The 14,317-nt window shown below is 42.0% G+C and overlaps 1 protein-coding gene across 3 annotated transcripts in view; it reads left to right on the top strand.

Annotated features, from left to right (window-relative positions):
- Cad96Ca (tyrosine kinase receptor Cad96Ca) overlaps positions 1-14,317 on the top strand; it is a 2,297,709-nt gene that overhangs the window by 1,591,181 nt on the left and 692,211 nt on the right. The gene's annotated exons all lie outside the window — the stretch shown is intronic.

Here is a 14,317-nt window from a genome sequence, read left to right as displayed (position 1 = left end):
ATGTATTGTAACGAATTTGGGGAAATTCCAGATTATTTTGCAGCGTCTATTAAATTTCGAATATCTGAACTGTTGAATGAATAAGTGAAATATTTGGTATAACGAAACGTTCTTTATTTAGACTACTTCGGATGTAGTACTTCACAATTCCAATTCTCACGTACTTCGCTAAAGCGTGTTAAAATCAAATTGATTGACTATCGCTTGCACCGCGCCGCTTTTATAGCCTCAGTTGCCTCGTTCACATATTTCTCCTAAGGTCTAGACTTTTCACGAGCATGTCTTCTGGAAAAGTTGTATAACATACTTGGTAATTTTGCAATATATGCGTGTGTATGTGTGAGTAACAACTTCTGCTGTTAGCTGATGATAACGTGTTGTGTGATTGTTTCTCTTTCTTCTTCACTCATATTTGCCATGGGTACTAACTTACAACAGATTTCTGAGTTTTATATCAATGTTAACATTAATAATTTGTTTACTGATTTATTTCGATTTTTAATTTGCCTAGAATTATTTCTATATATACATATTACCTATGTATGAATGCACTATTTAGGTACGATCTGCATATACGTATTAGCCAAATAGCTTTATAGAACTTTCTTTTTGCCTTCTTATTAAAATTTCCACAGTTTAGTTGGGTTCTATAAAATATATTAAAAGTCTATCTGATTCAGTGAAAACCATCGTGATACAGTTTAAGGCTTTAAGCTTACGAAACACATCTTCGAATGTCGTAAATTTCCATTAAAGAACATACATATGTTTTACGATATCGATATTCCATATGATTTTTCCAGCCTAATGCTGAGCTTGCAACTATTTGCGCAGGAAAATAATCTTTCTTTTCTGTGGAACCGGCAAGCTGAACACATCAAATCGTAAGTTTTCCTAAATTCGCAAAGTTTAAAGTTTTAAGTATGTGTGTGTCATCAATTAAATAGAATATTACGGTTCGGTTAAAATTGTTATCCTGCGCTGTAGGAGACAATGCAAGCAGAAATATAAACAAACAATTGGTAAGTTTTTAAATTTTTTTTTGAGTGAAATAAATAGTGTCGTCAAAAGTTCAAAAGTGTTTTTTTGTTTCATAGGTGCTTTTTCAACGCCGTTTCTTCTACCATCAAAACCGGCACCTTGTGCTACTAAAATTATCCCAGTTAGTGAATAGCCGTTTCCTTCTCGGATGAAAAATATTCAAATTAAAGGAAAGAATGTGGTGCGGAATTTGATATATATGCTATAGTTGTCATGGTCATCATTTTTTATGTATTTAAGCCAAAAGTCAAATTAATTCTCTTCTCGTATTTTCAAAAGTCAAACCTTATCGACGGGATAAGGTTTAAAATATACCAGCATACCTAAAGGGTAGCTGAGTATATCTATGAATCATATGTCAAAAGGTCATAATCAGTTAAACATAAAATTTAAATTTTCTTTATACGTAATCTAAAAATTCCTTTTTGCGATATTCCAATCTATTATATATATATGTAAAAAGTACATATATATTTATATAAGTATAATTATATTTACAACTCTCAAGAAGTTTTATAAGAAGGAATTGAATTTTTTTGTAATAGAAGTTAAAAAAAATTATCACTATCGGCATATGTAAATTCCTACTTATGATATTTGTCTTCAAATCTGTTTTTTTTTTTTTTGCAAATCAACATTAAACATAAAGTTTGAGTAAAAGAAATAAGAAGAATATATTAATATAACTATAGTAAAATAGTTATACATACATATTTTCTAGCTTCAGTATTGTTGTAATCATGTGGTTCAAAAAACCAGTTTATAGTATCCCTGGTGACTACTACAAGGAAGTTTTTTCGCTCCTCGTAAATTTTATATTTGTGAAGCAATTTCTTTAAAACAAGTATTGTTAATATTAATGTACCATAGCAAAGGTGCTTTAAAGTAATTACTGCGTCAAAAGTTGATCCCGGAGTTAGTTTCATCCAACAGTTTCGAGTAAGTGGAAAAGGTGCTCCAATTATTTGTTTTGTGTTTGCATGCCAGCCGGCTCGATATATCAACAACTACTATACAACTCTTGTGATCAGCGCCATCTGTGTGTAACCTCTGATCTTCTTGTGTGCCTTGGACTCCCGCCAACAGCGACACCTGTGCGTTTTTCTGCAGTGTTTTTAACTGCATTTACGAGGCTGCCACCTACGTTTTTTTTTTATAAAGAATAAAATTAACTCTCAAAATTCCTAAAATGTCGTCTGGTGTTGGGAAGCGTCGTGGCGAGGCCATGAGCAATGATACTGATCCCAAAACCCCGCGTATGATCGACTCACTTCCAACATAATCCGTACTATTGAAGAGCGTTTAGCCAAAAACAATGAGTTCGTAGCAAAACAAATCCTGGAGTCGGAAACCAGAATAAGGGAGTTGCTTGCGAAACAGATTTCTGAGTCTGAAACCAGAATCATGGAGGTTTTGCGGAGTAAGTTCGAGGAAAAGTTTGACATTCTTCAACGTGCCTCATGTCAATTGAGTGAAAGAGTCACACGCTTGGAGACTGTAACGGAGAGAATCGGGGTTCTTGAGGCCGAAATCACAGATTTAAAAGCGAGTTTATCCGTCCAAGAAAATCGTGCAGCTGCACGTGAAGTCAGAGTACACGGCATTCCTTGTGTAGATTCTGAAAACATTCATAATATCCAAAACCACCTTTCATTTGCTCTAAATATTCAACCGACCCCACTCAATGGCATATTTAGAGGCCGTAATGTTCCCGGTAGCCAAGTTGACTCCGCTGTTATCATGAAGTTTCAATCCCCTAAGGATTGGAACTTGCTGCTAAAAGCCGTGGCCGATTATAGGCGCATTTATATTAACCAGTCGCTGACTAGGCTTAATCATGAGATTTTCAAATATGCGCTTAGACTTAAGAAACGGAAAAAAATCGTTTCCATGTTCACGAGAAGGGGCCTCGTTTACATTAAAAGCAGCAAAACCGACGATTCTTGTCCTATACACTATTTTGACTTACTGAAAGAACTTGAATGCACTAATCCAGATAGCGACAAATCTCTTCTTTCTGAAGAGGGCGACCCCGTAGAATATGTGTTTGTCGAAGTATTTTCTGTTCATAGTAAACTCCTTATTGGATGTGTATACCTTCCCAATGTTTAAGTTTACTTTTTGGATTTCACAGAATTTATTCAGCGACTACTAGGCAATTACTGTAATATTATAATAGCCGGGGATTTTAGCAGCAACCTGATTAACGTTTCCGACTTGAAACTATGTACGGAATCCCTTGGACTATAACCTGTGAACACCTCCTCACCTACACATTTCACCCGTACAAATAGTACTCTTCTAGATTTATTCTTTGTGAGTGACCGCCAAAAATTCTCCACTATAACCAACTATCTGCCCCTAGTTTTTCTAAACACGACTTACACTTCATGACCTACGATTTCCAGACTACCAGAATACCTTGCTCCGTGACTTATCGCGACTTCAAGACGGTGGATTGGAATCTCAACCGGTGTTTAACATCAGTTGATGTTTAGACCACCAGCCTAAATATTCGCTACCATCCTAATGCACATTTTTGGCAATATTATTATTTATCGGTAACGGCCCACCCCTGCCGAGCGCTAACTTCAAAGGGCAAAAACTCGACGAAAGTCAGCTATCGGCAGGTGGTGCGGACCTTTTTTCGTTTTAAACTCTTTCTTCTGTATTAGAACGTACGAGCGCCAGCAGCTATCTCACAGGTGAGTTATACGACCAAATATCAATTTTATATATTTTTACCTTACTGATTTGAGAGTGTCATTTTAATTAATATTAAGAAGCTGAGATTGTCATTTAATTAATATTCGCATTAATAATTCTCATACATGTTAACTTGCCAAGTGCATTGCGAATTTTGCAGTGAATTAATTTCATAACTTTATCATTTCATTACTCTCGGCAAGTAAATCACTTTCATAAGTTGGAGTTTGCATCTAATATTTCATTTCCATTGTTTATAAAGTGCATAAATATTGTTATCTACTCGTTACTAATTCTCTTTATTCTTTTTCTTTTATTTGCATGCGATCGCGCCCCACGACCCGGGTGCCACATTTCCCCCGCAAACATTTTGTCCTTACGCGCCGAGGAAGTTAATATTCCGAAACACAGCACATTTTTACCATCATAAAATAATAACCAGGACGTGTGGAAAACCTGAGAGCTTAGATATTATTTATAAAAGGTATCATCTTCACAGACAAATTAAAATCCACCAGGAGTGAGCAAAGCGAGAAAACATAACGAGTTTATGCATACTCGTCAATACAAATCATCACATCATACAGTCCATTAGCTTCATCTCACAACATACAGCATCCCATCACATCGAAATCATATCATACAGTCCACTAACATTATTGTCACCTCGAGATCGCATCACATCACGTCAGCACACGACTTCACACACAACCTTTCAACATCATAAACAGTCCACCATCTCATACAACACAGTCAATTCATCACAGTACATCTTTAGCATCAACCTCGTTAACTTCACACTCACAAATTCAAAGTACGTGGTAAAAAAATTGCTTGGTGGTGCACATTTTTTTAGTACGGAAAGTACACTCCGTGATAGAGGGATAAAGGCAAAGCAAGTGAAATTGCTAAATTTCGTGTTTTTTAAACACACCAATCGCCTTTTAACTATCGGGTAATTCCCCCCGATTATCACACACTCATCACTGCACTGTGTTGTACCCCTCGTCGTCACATACATACGTTGACAAAAACTTGCTGCAGGAACCATATTTTCACTTGGTTGATAGCCTTAACTTATTGATCACGGAATTCACTTTATTACTCAGTTTGCGAACTGAAATAATACTAAAAGCCAAAAAGTTTCACTACGTTGGGTGGCTAGTGGCTTATTCACACAATTAATCTATATCGCTTGTATTTTTAACACCTAATAAAATAATTAAAATGTTACTTTACCACGTAAAGTTGGATAAACAAATTGACTTCTTTTATATTGGGAAAGCTACCCTGGTTGGCTACTCTGGGATAGTGCTCACTTCACACTTTTTGTATACACATTAAATCCTCGTCAGGATTTCTCTCTGTGTTTCACATCACTAGGTATACACATTACATCCTCGTCGGAATTTCTATCCGTGTTTCAAATCTCGAGGTTTACACATTATATCCACATCGGGATTACATCGGCGTTTTGAAATTTTTTTTAGACACGCTAAGTTTTCAGAAAATATTTCTATCTGTGTCCAACGCACCCTTTAGACACATTAAATATCGACGATTTCTCTTGTCTGCATTGCGCATCACTGTAAACACATTAAATCCCCGTCAGGATTTCTATATGTGTTTAATATCACTTTGTACACACTAAATCCTCGTCAGGATTTCTATCTGTGATTATTTCTATATCACTGTATACACATTAAATCCTCGTCAGGATTTCTATCTGTGGTTTAAACAATTGAATCCTCGTGAGGATCTCTATAAGTGTTTCATATCACAGGCTACACATTACATTCACGTCAAGATTTACATCTGATTCAAACTGTTGTTTATCGCACTAAATTCACATAAGGATTGCTATCTGTGTTAACACATTCAATCAGATCAATCAGATAACTTCAATCCGTGTGTTTTCAAAGATTCTGCAAAATTCAATCTCAGCAGGATTGATAGCTGTACTGCTAAAAAAAAAAAAGGCGCTTATAGATTTTGCTGCGGTTGCACATACACCAACGCCACTAAGTCGTTTACCTCCAAGCTCGACACCTTTAAAAAAACAAGATATTCAAATTAATAAAATCAATGGAGACTTATATTAGATTGGCTGATTCCAGAGTCGAGCTTGAACAAGACTTCAACTCCACCCCGGCCGAATCCCGGAACAAGCACACCCTTGCATTACAGCAAGAGGAGCTAAGTGCACTATGGAAGAAGACCAAGTCTACATATGAAAGTCTTCTCCGCAATCCTGAGCTGTCCAAAGAGGAACTCAGCTCGTTGAGAAGAAAGAATAAAAGTTGCTTCGCATGCTACCTGCAATGCATGTCTGCTGTGGCGGCTGATGTCGAAGCTATCAACCCACAGCCGGCAAAAGATGAAGCAAAGGATGAAGACTCTTCACGCCGTGGACATAAAATGCGGCTGTCGCCTTGCGACACCGATGTATTCAAAGGCGACTACCTTTCTTGGCCAGCCTTTAGAGATATGTTCACGGCCATTTACATCCACAATACCGATCTGAAAGATGTCGAGAAATTATATTATCTTAAACAAAAAACTCAGGAGGAGGCAAAAGAAATAGTGGGCAGGTGCTCGTTAACAAATGAGGGTTTTGAACCGCCTGGAAAAATCTAAGCGACACGTACGAAAACAAGCGTATTCTAGTCAACACACAACTTAAACTTTTATTTAACCTGACGGCAGTCAAACAGGAGTGTGGAACATCAATTAAAAAAATGCTACGTGAAATCAACAATTGCATTTCTGCGCTGCAATGTCATAACATTGACATCACAAATTGGGATGCAATTATAACGTACTTGTGTTCAACAAAACTCCCCGAATCTACCTTAGCGCTTTGGGAGCAGACCGTGGAACGAAAAGCCGATATACCGAAATGGGAGGATATGGACAAATTCATGTCCAATCGCTTCCAAACATTAGAAACAGTTTCTGACCTTAGGGGTAAAAAAACCACAAAAGCACCCAAAAGTCAAAATTCTAATTCTAGGGAAAATTCTACAAAACTTGGGGTTTACCAAACCAGTGTACCAAAACTGGCATGTAAGATGTGCAACAGCACGGAGCACAAATTACGAAATTGCAAAAAATTCCTTAGGTCGTCTACGTCAGGGAAAATAGAGTTTGTAAAAAGCAATAGTTATGGTCTGAATTGTCTGTCGGGTGGACATATCATGACACGCTGCACTAGTCCATTCAATTGCAGCACGTGCCACGCAAGGCACAACACCTTTCTCCATCTCCCGACAGCGCAACCGAAGACAACTCCTCAAAGGTGGACTCAAAATGCCACCGGTAATACACCTTCAACCCCACAGTAGGCTAGGGCAAGGATGGAGTCTGATAAAAGACAAGATAATGCTAACAACGTTACGTCGTGTCATGCCAACACAACTAAAGGGGTGTTATTAGGAACAGCGCGGGTTATATACACTACAACGGAGTGAAATTTTCCACCAGATCGCTGATAGACTCTGGGTCCGAGTGCTCCTTCATAACAGAGAGACTCAAGAAGATAATAAACCTGCCATCCAAACGTTTGCATGTGCAAGTGCCGGGAATAAACAATACGCTATCGGCGCAGATAAAAGAATCGTGTTCGATTAACTTAGGTTCGCTTACAGACCCCTTACTAAGCATCGATACAGTAGTCCTAGTCCTACCTCAATTAAAAGGGGACCTTCCGACTTGCCAAGTTAGCGCAACGATTTGGCAAGCGTTCCCTGATCTGATTCTGGCGGATAAGAGGTTCTTCATTAATGAACCAGTCGATATCATACTTGGAGGCGACATTTATCCCCAGATAATACTAAACGGTATTCGGAAGAACGTTCTAAAAACGCTTCTCGCCCAAGAAACCGTCTTCGGTTGGATTTTAACCGGTCGTGCAGAAGCACCTCACCCGACCAATACACGAGTATCCTTTTTCAAGAAATAAGCTTAGACACGCAATTAACCGCTTTCTGGGAACTTGAAAACTTACCTACAAAAAAGGCCCTGACTGAAGATAATGCCTATTGCGAGGCACTACATAAAAACAAAACTTCCCAAAAACCCTCTGTTTGGGCCCATCTCTTAATAGCGTCTGCTCTCAGTTCTATCGGAACGAGACACGCCTAGCCAAGACACCAGCCCTACAGACGGAATACAATAGGGTACTGACAGAATACGTCACGTTAGGGCACACGTCCAAGGTGCACACCGTAGTACCACCACAAGCAACTGTCGAGGCATCGCTGCCAATCGCAGCCCCATCTTGTGAAACAGTATGTACGTCGATGACGTCCTTGCAGGGGGGCATAGCATCGAGGCAGCAATCAATGCTCGCGATGAAATCACAGCTGCATTAAAGTCAGCAGGATTCCCTCTGCGAAAATGGACCTCTAATTGCAGTAGGATACTACAGGGAATACCCAAACCTCACAGGCTTACGGAAGACTTTCTGGAGTTCGAGGACGCTAGCATGGTAAAGACCCTAGGCATCCGTTGGAACGCGCATTCCGACTACTTTTATTTCACAGCGAAACCAATCGAAAACCAGGACATCTTAACAAAGAGAGCGATCCTATCTGCCATCACCAAACTCTTCGACCCTTTAGGCTGGCTCGCCCTAGTTATCATCGTAGCTAAGATATTAATGCAGAACATTTGGCTGGAGGAGACGGATTGGAATGAACCGGTATCCACAATCACTCTAAATCGGTGGCAAACCTTTATGCAGGAGTACCACGCCATTAACCGGATTCGTATACTTCGGTGGGTGCACTTCACCCCAACCAACGATATAGAAATTCACGGCTTCTGTGACGCGTCCGAAAAAGCCTACGCGGCTAGGGTTTACGTGCGAGCTAAGATCAATGGCAGGATCAACGTCAGTCTACTCATGGCAAAAACTGGCACCAGTGAAAACAATTTCATTACCAAGATTGGAGTTATGCGGTGCCGTCTTACTGGCTGAGACTTTGGAAACTGTGATGGAGAACCTGAACTTAGGCACATTTAACATTCACCTATGGACAGATTCGACCATCGTCTTAGCATGGATTCGAAAACCCCCTTATTCCTGGTCAACATTTGTAGCTCACAGGGTGACAAAAATCGTGGAGAAGGTAGGAACTAAAGCTTGGCATCATGTGGAGTCCGCATCAAATCCAGCGGACTTAGCCAGCAGAGGACTTCCAGCCACGGACCTAGTCGACAACTCTTTGTGGTGGTAGGGATCTTCTTGGCTGCAAGAAAGCAAAGCGAAATGGCCATCTCAAGGCGAACAGGAGTACCACACAAACATCGAAGAAAAACGATTACAAGTGCATGCAGCAACAAACATCAACAATAGCGAGGATATTCTTGATCGGTTTTCCGATCTATCAAGGGCGTTGCGGGTAATCTCCTACATTATAAGATTCTCGAATAGAACTCATCCAAAAGCTAAAACGTCCTTTAAAGCAGAGTCGCACCAGATTTCGCCGGACGAAATCAAAGCTACGACTAGCCGCCTCATAAGGATATCCCAAACCAACCACTATGCCGAAGAAATAGGCACTCTGAGAACTAGGAAACCCATCGCGACCAAAAGCGAGATCCTCTCTCTGGACCCCTTTATCGACGAAGATAATGTCCTACGGGTGGGGGGTCGTCTCAACTCATCCAGGGACGTTCCCGTCGACGAGCGTCACCCGATAATCCTCCCTTATACCTGCCGACTCACCCATCTCCTAGTCCAGTTTGTCCACACCATTTCCATACATGGCGGAAACCAACTCATGCTGCGGCTCCTACGCACGCTGTATTGGATACCTCGGGTCAAAAACATGATTCGATCCATCATTCACAACTGCAAGGCCTGTACGCTATTCCGCAAATGATCTCCGACGCAACTCATGGGAATTCTCCCTGCGGAACGTTCTACCTTTTCTCGGGCATTTACCAACACCGGGGTGGATTTTGCCGGACCGTTTGACATTAACTCTTACAGAGGACGAGGATGCCGCATGTCTAAGAGTTACGTCTGCCTATTCGTCTGTTTTGCGACTAAGGCGATCCACTTAGAGGTGACTAGCGACCTCAGCACCGCCGCGTTTCTATCAGCATTTAGTCGGTTTGTCGCCAGGCGATAATGCCTGAAAAACCTCTATTCCGACAACGGGACGAACTTTATCGGTGCGTCGAAGGCTCTCCGCTCAGAGTTCAAGGCATTTCTCGTTGGTGCGCGCGACCAAACCCTCTCTAAATATGCCCACCAAACCCTGACATGACATTTCATACCAGCAGCTGCTCCTCATATGAGCGGGCTGCGGGAAGCGGGAGTCAAGAGTTTCAAAACTCATTTCAAAAAGATCGCATCAGTTCACAAATTTACTCTCGAGGAGTTTAGCACCCTCCTGTGTAGTATTGAATCCTGTCTCAACTCCCGACCCCTAAGCCCATCTTCAAATGACCCGTCCAACCTGGATCCACTTACCCCCGGCCATTCAAACAAAACTTCCCAAAAACCCTCTGTTTGGGCCCATCTCTTAATAGCGTCTGCTCTCAGTTCTATCGGAACGAGACACGCCTAGCCAAGACACCGGCCCTACAGACGGAATACAATAGGGTACTGACAGAATATGTCACGTTAGGACACACGTCCAAGGTGCACACCGTAGTACCACCACAAGCAACTGTCGAGGCATCGCTGCCAATCGCAGCGCCCATCTTGTGAAACAGTATGTACGTTGATGACGTCCTTGCAGGGGGCATAGCATCGAGGCAGCAATCAATGCTCGCGATGAAATCACAGCTGCATTAAAATCAGCAGGATTCCGTCTGCGAAAATGGACCTCTAATTGCAGTAGGATACTACAGGGAATACCCAAACCTCACAGGCTTACGGAAGACTTTCTGGAGTTCGAGGACGCGAGCATGGTAAAGACCCTAGGCATCCGTTGGAACGCGCATTCCTACTACTTTTATTTCACAGCGAAACCAATCGAAAACCAGGACATCTTAACAAAGAGAGCGATCCTATCTGCCATCACCAAACTCTTCGACCCTTTAGGCTGGCTCGCCCTAGTTATCATCGTAGCTAAGATATTAATGCAGAACATTTGGCTGGAGGAGACGGATTGGGATGAACCGGTATCCACAATCACTCTAAATCGGTGCAAACCTTTATGCAGGAGTACCCCGCCATTAACCGGATTTGTATACTCTGGTGGGTGCACTTCACCCCAACCAACGATATAGAAATTCACGGCTTCTGTGACGCGTCCGAAAAAGCCTACGCGGCTAGGGTTTACGTGCGAGCTAAGATCAATGACAGGATCAACGTCAGTCTACTCATGGCAAAAACTGGCACCAGTGAAAACAATTTCATTACCAAGATTGGAGTTATGCGGTGCCGTCTTACTGGCTGAGACTTTGGAAACTGTGATGGAGAACCTGAACTTAGGCACATTTAACATTCACCTATGGACAGATTCGACCATCGTCTTAGCATGGATTCGAAAACCCCCTTATTCCTGGTCAACATTTGTAGCTCACAGGGTGACAAAAATCGTGGAGAAGGTAGGAACTAAAGCTTGGCATCATGTCGAGTCCGCATCAAATCCAGCGGACTTAGCCAGCAGAGGACTTCCAGCCACGGACCTAGTCGACAACTCTTTGTGGTGGTAGGGATCTTCTTGGCTGCAAGAAGGCAAAGCGAAATGGCCATCTCAAGGCGAACAGGAGTACCACACAAACATCGAAGAAAAACGATTACAAGTGCATGCAGCAACAAACATCAATAATAGCGAGGATATTCTTGATCGGTTTTCCGATCTATCAAGGGCGTTGCGGGTAATCTCCTACATTATAAGATTCTCGAATAGAACTCATCCAAAAGCTAAAACGTCCTTTAAAGCAGAGTCGCACCAGATTTCGCCAGACGAAATCAAGGCTACGACTAGCCGCCTAATAAGGATATCCCAAACCAACCACTAGGCCGAAGAAATAGGCACTCTGAGAACTAGGAAACCCATCGCGACCAAAAGCGAGATCCTCTCTCTAGACCCCTTTATCGACGAAGATAATGTCCTTCGGGTGGGGGGTCATCTCAACGCATCCAGGGACGTTCCCGTCGACGAGCGTCACCCGATAATCCTCCCTTATACCTGCCGACTCACCCATCTCCTAGTCCAGTTTGTCCACACCATTTCCATACATGGCGGAAACCAACTCATGCTGCGGCTCCTACGCACGCAGTATTGGATACCTCGGGTCAAAAACATGATTCGATCCATCATTCACAACTGCAAGGCCTGTACGCTATTCCGCAAATGATCCCCGACGCAACTCATAGGAATTCTCCCTGCGGAACGTTCTACCTTTTCTCGAGCATTTACCAACACCGGGGTGGATTTTGCCGGACCGTTTGACATCAAGTCTTACATAGGACGAGGATGCCGCATGTCTAAGAGTTACGTCTGCCTATTCGTCTGTTTTGCGACTAAGGCGATCAACTTAGAGGTGACTAGCGACCTCAGCACCGCCGCGTTTCTAGCAGCATTTAGTCGTTTTGTCGCCAGGCGAGAATGCCTGAAAAACCTCTATTCCGACAACGGGACGAACTTTATCGGTGCGTCGAGGGCTCTCCGCTCAGAGTTAAAGGCATTCCTCGTTGGTGCGCGCGACCAAACCCTCTCTAAATATGCCCACCAAACCCTGACATGGCATTTCATACCAGCCGCTGCTCCTCATATGGGCGGGCTGTGGGAAGCGGGAGTCAAGAGTTTCAAAACTCATTTCAAAAAGATCGTATCAGTTCACAAATTTACTCTCGAGGAGTTTAGCACCCTCCTGTGTAGTATTGAATCCTGTCTCAACTCCCGACTCCTAAGCCCATCTTCAAATGACCGGTCCAACCTGGATACACATACCCCCGGACACTTCCTACTCGGGGGCCATCTACTAGCGCCACCCGAGATTGACGTCAGCGAGAATCGCGCTTCACTCGTCAATCGATGGGAGAAACTTAAGGCGCTGCATCAAACCTTTTGCAAACGGTGGAAAATTGAGTATCTCACCGAATTTCAGAAGCGCGTTAAGTGGAAGCATCCACAATCAAACCCCAAACCGGGGGACCTAGTCGTCATTAACGAGGATAATCTGCCCCCTAACGAATGGAGGCTAGGTCGGATAGCCAACCCTCACTATGGCCCCGATAACCGAGTTCGAGTCGTCGAACTGGATACGGCAAGGGGACAAACCACCAGACCAATAACGAAATTGGTCCTACTACCACCCTCCAGTGAGGGTGAGGGAGACTTGTAACTCTTGCCCGTTATAACAAATCACGTAACCCAGCTCTCATGCACCCCGAACGAGACCAACAACCCGCTTAACCCAGCTCTCGTTCACCGCGAACGAGGCCAACGACCGGTATAACCAAGCCTAACGCTGATCCAATATTTGTTACAGCATACAATTATCGTTTCTGATTCATATCTCATACAAAATAAGATCTTCAAAGAGAAGTAAAATTTCAACAAGTAGAATGGTCATTATTCAGTCAACCAAGATAAGCCGAAAAGATTCGAAAAGCTGAATGAAAAATGATTCAAATTTTTGATCACCTAAAGTAAACATATTTGAGTCAAATATGATTCCAAAAGATAATTGAAAAACTATATTTAGGTTCTGATCATCAAAGTATTCATATGGTTCATTGGTTATATCTTTGTTCAATCAACTCATTATTTAATCAGAAAGAGTAACCAAATTGCATCGAGATGTAGAGAAATTCATAAAGGTTTACTGATGGTTTGGTTGGCGCAAACGCGGATTGAGAAAAAAAGGGAGGGAACAGCCACGGGTTTCAATCTAAAAATTGATTACAGTTAAAACCCATACAATTACACAAGCCCCTTTTTGAAATCCTAACATACAACCTAAGTACTCACTTCAAAACTAAATATAATATAAATTACAATAACAAACGTGAATATTAGCTCACCTCTTACCACACATGCCAGGGCACCGTTATGGTGGAGGCCGTCATATTGCCCACTGGGATTGCATATGCAAGAGATGAAGCGGCAGTTCTGGTATTGCCTTCCAAACTTAGGGCTGCATCTATTTCGACGGCCATCTCTTGCCAACGTGCAGTGTATGTACTTCGCTACCTAAATTTTACGCAAATATAATTTCCAATATTCCAGACAATAAATCTAAGAAATTAGACGAATTATCTCATACCTTCAGTTGACCCAACTGCCGATTTTCTGTACCGATCCAGTATCCCGTATGAAGGGGTGGTGCCAGAGCCCATGGAGTAAATATAAGATTTCTATACGAGCAATGGTTTTACTAGTACCCTCATCTAATTTCTTATTCTTCAGATTTAGTTATAATAATAAAAATAATAATCAACGTTTCAAGTGGACTACGACAATACTAGGCTATTAGCGCGAAAGGTCACGCATTCATATAGCTCGTCTGTTGTGCCAGTCAGCAAAGCGAATATAAATATGGATACCAGCGATCAAATTGCGCTCTGATCACCATTACCATTGTTAGTGGCGTCATT

The sequence above is a fragment of the Eurosta solidaginis genome, chromosome 1 (genome assembly GCF_040869045.1).
Source record: "Eurosta solidaginis isolate ZX-2024a chromosome 1, ASM4086904v1, whole genome shotgun sequence".
Lineage (NCBI taxonomy): Eukaryota > Metazoa > Arthropoda > Insecta > Diptera > Tephritidae > Eurosta > Eurosta solidaginis.
Note: the sequence above shows the minus strand (reverse complement) of the source record. Positions and strands in the feature narration are given on the sequence as shown.